This window comes from Prorops nasuta, unplaced genomic scaffold (assembly GCF_024137725.1).
Source record: "Prorops nasuta isolate Cenicafe-Biocafe unplaced genomic scaffold, Cenicafe_Pnas_1.2 PNAS00020, whole genome shotgun sequence".
Taxonomy (NCBI): Eukaryota; Metazoa; Arthropoda; class Insecta; order Hymenoptera; family Bethylidae; genus Prorops; species Prorops nasuta.
The window spans coordinates 3,364,181-3,373,820 of NW_027116817.1; positions in this window are offsets into that span (position 1 = coordinate 3,364,181).

Consider the following 9,640-nt stretch of genomic DNA (forward strand, 5'->3'; position numbering starts at 1 on the left):
CCGGGCTCAGAAACTTCCTTTATCTCAGAAAAGTTAGCTCAGCAGTTACGAGTACCGCGACAACGTATCAACGCTACCATCCATGGAGTGAATTCGGCTCAAACCGTGTGAGCGGAGGCACAGATTACCCTTCATTCTCTCAAACGACACGGTGCTTCATTGGATGTAACCGCAATAATCTTATCAAAGATTACTCCATATCTACCTCCGTCTTATTCTCCGTCATCTATTCCAGCACTAAACGGAATTGAGCTCGCAGATACTTTCGCTTCTACCAAGGTTCCAATTAATGTGCTCCTTGGTGCAGATTATCTTGCTGAGGTGGTAGAAGGTCCGTACATTCGTTGTCCTGATCATTCAGTACTTGCTCAGCAGACGATTTTCGGGTGGATCGTAGCCGGAGTCTTATCCAAGGCTGGTCGCTCTCATAGTTACACGGTTCATCATTGCTTTGACTTCGAAAGCACTCTTCGCGACTTCTGGGAACTGGAAGAAGTTCCTGAGGTCAAACCCATGTCCACAGAGGACTCCCTCTGTGAACAACATTTTGTGGATACGGTATCACGCACCCCTTCGGGTCGTTTTGTCGTTGCCTTACCTTTTCGATCCGACCTCGAAAGACATAATCTAGGTTCTTCTTCTCGGGTAGCAGAGAAAACCTTATCAAGAATACTTCGGCGATTGGATACTTCTCCAGAACAGGCTGAAAGTTATTCTCAATTCTTACAGGAGTATCTTATGTTGGGACATATGTCTCCTGTTCCTAGGAACTCTGACTATCGCGTCTTCCTGCCTCATCATGCAGTATTCAAGACCGAGAATCAGAAGACCAAGATTCGCGTTGTATTCAACGCATCATCTAAAACTTCTACTGGCGTCTCGCTTAACGATACGTTATTCATTGGACCCAAGCTCCAACAGGACATCACGCGGATCCTAATGAATTGGCGTTCCTTTCGATATGTAGGCGTCACTGACATTGTTAAAATGTTCAGACAGATTCTTGTGCGTTTTGAGGACCGCAAGTATCAGAACATTTTATGGAAGTCTGATTCCGGTGAGCTTCAGGCCTTCGAACTCAACACGGTGACCTACGGTACTGGACCGGCACCTTTCCTATCCTCGCGAGTTTTGCGCGAATTAGCTTACACGGACGGAGCTAACTTCTTTCTCGCGCAGGATGTGTTGTTAAATTCTACTTATGTAGACGATATACTTTTTGGGGCCCATGACTTACAGCAACTTAGTTCGGTTAGGGAACAACTCATCGCTCTACTGGCAAAAGGGGGCTTCTCCTTAAGCAAATGGGCATTCAACCAACCGGGGTCTTCCCCGCTTGAACCTACCGAGCTGCATTCTTTCTTTGAGGATCCTGCTGGATCAAGTAAAGTCTTGGGCATATATTGGGATCACGGGGATGATAGCTTCCGCTTCCGTGTTTCTCCTTCACACATTGGTGTACTAACCAAACGCATCCTCTTATCAGAGAATGCTAAGATCTTCGATCCATTGGGATGGATTTCTCCAATAATCATCACTCTAAAGCAGTTAATGCAATCCACCTGGTTGCTTAAACTCTCTTGGGATGAAGAAATTCCTGAGCCTATTAAGTCAAAATGGCTCAAGTGCTATGAGCATCTCCGAGACTTACAGACTTTACGGATTCCACGGTGGACCGGACAATCACTTACTACTGGAAAACGCGAATTAATTGGATTTTGTGACGCCTCAGAACTTGCGTACGGCCCAGTCGTTTATGAACGCCTCACTGATGAGGACGCTAAACTCTCGGTACATTTAGTAATGTCCAAAACAAAGGTCGCTCCGATCAAGACCACTTCAATCCCTCGTCTGGAGTTGGTCGCAGCTGCCCTTCTAGTCAAGTTATTGGTTCACGTCAAGGGAAGCTTGGTCGGGAGTTGTGATGCGATTCGTTGCTATTCGGATTCGCAAGTCGCTTTAGCCTGGATAGCAAAGCAACCTGTGCATTGGAAGACGTTTGTGGCTAATCGCGTTTCATATATCCAAACACATTTATCGGAAGCCAGCTGGCATCATGTACCCACTAAGTTGAATCCTGCAGACTTGTGCTCAAGAGGAACCAGTGCTCAACAGTTATCAGAGGACTCACTTTGGTGGCATGGGCCTGCTTTTCTCCGTGAGCACACCGCAAATCCCGTTCAGGTCTTTGAAACCGCGGAAGAAAGTCGGAAGGTAGCGTTAACCGCTCAATTCGACACAACTGAGAGTTGGTTTTTTGATAAGTTTTCGTCTTGGTCTAAACTGGTCCGAGTTATGGCCTATGTTCTTCGATTTGTCCAGCGGACCAGAAAAAACGGCCAATGGGAGGACTCCCTCTTGTCTGCAACGGAAATTCGCAGTTCGATTGAAGCCTTGGTAAAGGTTGTTCAACGAACGCACTTCGCGAGCGAAATCTCAGCCTTGAATCATGGGTTACGTATACCGTCGCGGTCAAAGCTTCTTTCCTTACATCCGGTCATTGATTCACAAGGAATCCTAAGAATAGGGGGGCGGCTTCGGAACGCCGAAATTTCTGAACAAATGAAACACCCCATTATTCTTCCGGATTGCCACTTAACGGCCATACTCATTAGGCAAACGCACCTAGATACACTTCACGGGGGGCTCCAACTAACTTTGTCCACGTTGCGACAAAAGTTTTGGGTCGTGAATGCGCGAAATCTAGTAAAATCATGCGTTCACAAATGCGTCACGTGTGTTCGCGAACGCGCTAAACTCGGTAACCAGCTTATGGGATCACTCCCTGCCGCTAGGGTGTCGCGAAGCTTCACTTTTGAACACACCGGAGTAGACTATGCTGGGCCTTTCTTGGTTAAATTGCATCACGGTCGTAACGCAAAATCCATGAAATGTTACGTGGCAGTGTTCGTATGTCTATCTACCCGTGCTGTTCACTTGGAACTCGTTTCTCGATTGGATACCGAGGCCTTCCTCGCTGCGCTGTCTCGATTCATTTCTCGTCGTGGAAAACCCGCCGTTATGTACTCAGACAACGGCCTTAATTTTCAAGGAGCGGATGCGGAACTAAAACGCGCCTACCGATGTGCCTTAGAAGCCGCCCGCGCTCAACCCACCGAGTCCATCCGTGAAATCGAGTGGAAATTCATTCCGGTCGCTACTCCCCACTGGGGCGGTCTTTGGGAAAGTGCTGTAAAAAGTATGAAACACCACCTGAAGCGCTCCCTCGGAGTTTTCGTGCCTAATTTCGAGGAAATGACCACACTACTGACTAAGATTGAGGCCTGCCTAAATTCACGACCTATATCGCGGTTACATGATGATCCAAAGTCGTTGGACGTACTCACTCCGGGGCATTTTTTGTCAGGACGGGCGTTAAATTCCCCACCTGAATTATCCACCTTGGATTTACGAGAATCATCATTAAACCGTTGGCAAACCGTAAATCGAATCTCCGAGACCTTTTGGAAGAAGTGGTCTTCCGAATACTTACACACTTTGCAACATAGACCGAAATGGCAGAACTCTAACTCGGAATTCGGTGAAGGAGATTTGGTGCTTGTCAAAGTACCTAACAATCCTCCCCGTATATGGACCTTGGGGCGGATTCTCAAACTAGTTCCTGGGGTGGACGGAGTAGCTCGCGTAGCTGTCCTTAAAACCGCGAGAAAAGAGATTCAACGGAGTCTCTCGCAACTCTGTAAACTCCCCTCTTAGCCCTCACTTTGGGTCGTATCAGGGTCTAGCTTCACCCTACTTTCCGGCATCCTGGGACTCTTCAGGTTGTCATCTCTCCTTCTCAAGCTTCCTGGGACTCTTCAGGTTGCTTAACTTTCTTTTCCTGGTTTCCTGGGACTCTTCAGGTTACCACCTCCTCTCTCGGGCGTCCTGAGACTCTTCAGGTCGTCCTGTTTCCTGTTCCAAACCTTCAGGAACACTTTATGATCTCCGCCATGTCTTTTCTTCCAAAACTCCCACGATACTTACTGAGTCTTCGTACTCATCATTTGCCTTTTTTGGTGCAGCGCGATTGATCATGGCGGACTATCCGTGGGCCCACCTCTTGGGCGTAGGATACGAGGACGAGGGGGACGATGTCCTCGAATTGCATGCCCCCCGGGAGGAAGCGGAATTTCGACGGCTGTTCGGCCACGTTCTCCCGGCTGGGCAAAAAGAGAGGCCACCACCACCAACGCCGCGGAAACCACCATCGAACCCGCGACGTCGGAGGCCCGTGGTTGCCGCCCAGAAGCGCATTGCCTCGACGAACTGGGCTGGGAAAGTCTTAGACGATCCCAGCGCCAGGGAAATCGAGCGCAATGCGCAAAAAATTATTGTCAGAGCCTTCGGGCAGACGATCGAGGTGCCGCTCTATTCGGCCCTCAAACTTCGGAGATGGAAGGCCTGGGCCCCTCAGGGGAAAATTATACTCCGGTGGACTCCGGCCCTGGAATTAAATTCCGCGAAACTTCAAATGAAGCCATGTAAATAGTCGTCTCGTCCTTATCTGTTTTATATCGTTTATTTTTATTTTTTTTTTTTGTAAATAAACTTGTGATTAAACTGAGTTAACTTTCTTCTTCCTTGTTTTGACGCCATCGCGTCAACGGGGGGAGTTTGTTCGAGATTGGGAGGAGCAGAAAATGTTGCGAAGTAGATTCCGCATTTCTCTGTTATATCTCCCATCTCTATTGCGCTCACAATAGACGGCTAGACCGACAGCGTCTAGCCGCTCTATCTGTCTCTCTCTCCGCGGCGCGCTTGCGCGTCTTCTGGCCCTGGCGCGTCGCGGCCGCGAAGCGACACTACTTGCGCGCTTGGCCACTAGGTGGCCAGCGCCCGCGGCAGCTCTCTCGCTGGCAAGATTAGTGTCGCGTAATTATATAGATGGGTCCTTGATAAGGACCCATCGCACCTCAGCCTTGCTCGACAGCTAAACCAGCTCAACAGCAGCAGTTTTTTGCACCTTCTTGGCAACTCGCCTCAACGGCATTTTTGGACGCCTTCACGGCAGCATCAAACGAGCGCCTCCACCGGCGAACTCCAAGAGTCGACTACTTTGGTAAGTATCACCCAAGCACCCACTGCCAACCAAGAGGGGACTACCCCTCTGCGGCATTTCCTCCCTCCTAAGGGAAATTTCTCCGGGGACTGCCCGGGAGAAGTCCACCCTCTCCTTCCCCTCCACACTGCCTCCGAGGACTACCTCGGACCCAGTGTTCCGACCCTCAAATCCAGGGCTCTCGACGAGTCGGGTAGTGGGAGGGGTAGATTCACCCTAGGGGTTGGGGTGGCTCGGAGCCACCATAGCTCTGGGAGTAGGGGGCTGAGGGGTAAGGGGACTTCCCCTTCCCTAAATCCACCTCTCCGACTTCGCTTCCTCCCGTGGCTGGGGATTTTACTAGGGAATACCCTAGGAAAAATTGTCCAGTCAGGGAGTTTCTAAGTCCGCGTCCCCTCCTGGGGAATTTTGAGTCTTGGGGTTCTAGGGAATCTTCTGCGAACAGAAATTCCCTGGAATTTAACGGCAGCAAATTCCCTAGGCCTTCGCCATTGTAAATATCGCGGTTTCTCTTGTACATAAAAATACTTTGTAAACGTTTGTATATTTTTTTTATTTATTTGAATAAAAAATACTTTTACCTATTCCCTCTGCCTTGAATATTTTACTCTAGCATAAGACCTTCCTTTCTGACCACAGGTTCGGAGCCAACTTGGGGCACTGTTTCGCACATACTCCATGATCCCAAGTGAGTTACCTTGCCGCTTGATATGTACTCACCGACCCCAAGTGAGTTACCCTAGTCCCATATAAGTACTCCCTGACCCCAAGTGAGTTAACCTAGTAGTAGAGGAGCTATGTGGTTCCGATGACAGGGAGTGGGGGAAGCTGTTTTGTGGTGTGGAAGGGGGATGGGTGGGGATAAGACTCTCTTAGTATGGTAGTGGTGGGGATGAGGAAGGAAAGGGTCTTATAGTGGGATCGCGTTTGGTTAGGGAGGGTGGGGGTATTTTTCCCCCTATGTCACAGTTGGAAGGTCTTATAGTGGGACCGAGTTTGGTTAGGTAGGGGGTATTTTTCACCCAATGTCACAGTTGGAAGGTCTTATAGTGGGACCGGGTTTGGTTAGGGAGGTGGTATTTTTCACCCTATGGTACCGTTGGTTAGTTATCCTACGGGGACCTAAGTTATCCTACGGGGCCCTAGTTAAGGGAAGGTTTTTTCACCCTTCGAAGTCGATGGTTAGTTACCTTACGTAGCCTAACTATTTCCGACTCTGCTACACAGATAAACTAGGTTGAGTTAATTGCTAGTTCCAGTAGTCACCGCTAGGTGACTGCCTTCCTTAATCTTCTTTCGCGCTAATGGTATTTTAATATTACGTAATTACACACATGGGTGAACTAGTTCAATTTAATTGATAGTACCAGTAATTGCCGCTAGGTGGCTACCGCAATCCCCCCTTTTCTCGTTAGTTAAATTGTAGATAGCTATTGTGATAAGTTGCTGATATCGTGCAAGGAATTAACTTTCCATCGAGCATGGAATTATAACTTTGCATGGCTTTAACTAAACCTATGCAGCGGATAACAAAATATCCTCTAAATGAAAGGGCATAGTTTTAATAGTCTCCCCTATTGGGGAGAATAACAATTTAACATCAATTTCAGGAATATTAATATTTTGATAGGGCAACTTATTAAGTCCTAGCTGTTACTATACCCAGGTCAGGTTCACTAATTTATTAGGCCTTACAGCTCCTCACTTATAGTATGTCCTTAGAGGGTACTATTTGACCATTCAGAACCAATCCTAGATCCTCCCACTATTCTCTCCTTCTATGGACCCTCTCTAGACTTTCATTCAAGAAATCATTTACCTTTCTACGAGCGAATTAGTTAAAGTGATAAAAAGATGTTTGACTAAAATTATACATTCGCGGTACCACGGGATACGGCTATAGAGAAGCTAACCTTCAAGAGGAGGATGTGGATGAAAAAGGAGGAGTAGGAGGAGGATGAGACATGGAGACTGGATGAGTATCTGATAGTAAAACTTTAGTTATTGAATAAAAAACAGTTTTAAGAATTTTTATAGCCTTCCCTGACTTATCTTTTAGCCATTTTTAGCTTTTCAGGTAAGCATATCATACGATCCATCTAACAAGCAGGCTAGGTATTAGAAAGGGAAAGAGTTGTCAGTGCACTTCATTTTTTTGAAGGGTAAAGCAAAACATAACTTTTACCTAGACATTAAGAAGCTGTATTGGCACCATTCTAGCGATTGGAGAATTGATTGCTGAGTGTGCTGATATCTTCTAGAACGGATATGCTCGAGTACCTGACGCCTGAGATCATGTCATGTCATGACTTGTTACTTGATTTATGACCTTTTAAATCCTCGATTTTTTCATATTCTCTCAATTTTTTATATGCCTAACTATCGAGAGGAATGTGCTCGTAAATTTTACCGTTTCACTTAAGAAAAGTCTGCAACACGTTTATGCAATTAAAAGAATTCTGGAGAAACCACTGGTAACGTGTCATGACCTGTTTGACGCAAATTTTCCCCAGTTCACTTTAGAAAAGTCTACAACATGATTATGCAATTAAAAGAATTCAGGAGAAACCGCTTGTAACGTGTTACGACTTGTTTGATGCAAATTTCGTAGGTGGGAAAGAATACCCAACCACCCAAATATTAACTTCCAATAAGAATGCATCTCATCCCCTTCCATGAATGCATCTCATCCCTTCCACTATTTTTAAAACCCTTGTCAGCAATCGGGAAATTTCAGTCAGTCAGTTTTCATTAGAAGCTTCAAGGAGGTGAAAGATCCAGTGCAAAGCTATATTCCGAATATTTTCCTTGCTGTACCACAGAAATTCTTTTGGGTGGTAAGAATTATTCTTTTATTATTATTCTCTTTTCTTGCTATTCTATTTCAATATTTTTCTTTTCTCAATTTCTATGTTTTTTCACAGAAAAATGGATTTAACCAAGATCAATGCACTTGCAAGTGTAACTTACGAACCTAAGACTTTCGTAAAGCTGAATACTTTTGAGGAGAATAAGGAGTATCAAATCACTGAATTAGTGAAAATTAAGACCAAATATGGAGAGAAATTAATAGCGAAGCTGGCTACCGACGAATGGTTCTTCCTACCCTCAAGGATGATGAAATTACTGGAGTCGCCTGAACTAATCAAAGAACTTCAAAATGCTGCATCAGCGAATACATTAAAAATCTTATATGTTGGAGGACGATACAATAATTTAGAATTTAAAGTTACCCATTGATAATCATAAGATAAATTTTGGAAATGTTTGTAAGGAATGTTTTTAAGGAATGACATCAATAAATGTTTATTATATCTTATTTATTTATTTTTTCTTTATCCCTCACTACATTAGTAAGATACATATAAATCTAGTCTATTAACTTACATTTCTAACAATACTAGTAAGCGGGTTATATTCAACGATTTTATCATGTATAATTAAACAAAACGCAGTAGTATTACTTGGAATATTTCTAGTACAATCAATCTCAATTTTAACATCAACAGTGCCTGACTTTATAGATTCATTTTGATGCGAACAACTCCATGACGAAGAGAGGACCGTATTCCACAAAGTTTTTGTAATTAAGCATTGGTTTCGACTGTTTTTCTCCTGCATAATATGAATGGATAAATTTAACATACATATCATATATTACAGAATAACGGTTTTTTTCGCTATCACTATCAATTCGGTCATATGGATAAAATTCTGAATTCAGATAGACTTTAACATCACGAACAGAACTGTCATTGAATCTAAGCACCTCCATATGCTGCGTACTCTTCTTATTTTGTCTAAATGCTAGTATAACATATCGAGGTTTCTCCAATTGTGTTGCAGCTTTTACGGCCCATGTATGCCTCTGTGTTTCAGGTAGAAGTGGATATTCGTAGAGTTCCCAGGAGCGAAAAGCCATGGTTAAACTTTTGTTTTGCTCAATCAAACGTAGAAATTTAAGTTTTGTATAATCATTCAGTGATACATGAGGAATCCTCCATTGCACTTTTTGCAAATCAATTTTGGAGTTGATGATTTTTCTCGAAGAATGTAGTGAATTTATATCATCACGTGCTCGAATAAGAACGAGTTCATGACGTGCATTTATTATAACTCTTCTGTAGTCTTCACAAAAACCCAACAGCATTTGCAATGGTACACAAAAGTTGAAATGATTCGTAGACCTGTGATCTGTTAGAAACCATCCTGAATGACGTAGACTTGCACTTTCCTCAGCAGTTAAGGAGATGAGATTCTTCATGGAGCTAGTAATACCCACATTCTTACAGCGATCAATCTCAATACCATTCAATTCATAACGAATTTCATCAAACAAGAATGCCATGGAATTACAGTCAAGTCCTACGACATCTTGGGCTGTTGCATCTGGAGCACGGGTTCCAACGATTATCTTTCCCTCAATGTAGAGATAACTTTCACAGGGTAGAAGAATTAAATCTTGCTGTTGTATAGGAATTCGAATTTCATCACTATTTCCCAATGAGGCATTTGCATAAGGATTGTATGCATGCATTTCCATTTTAGTGATGCGATTGTCGAACACCGGTTGAGCGG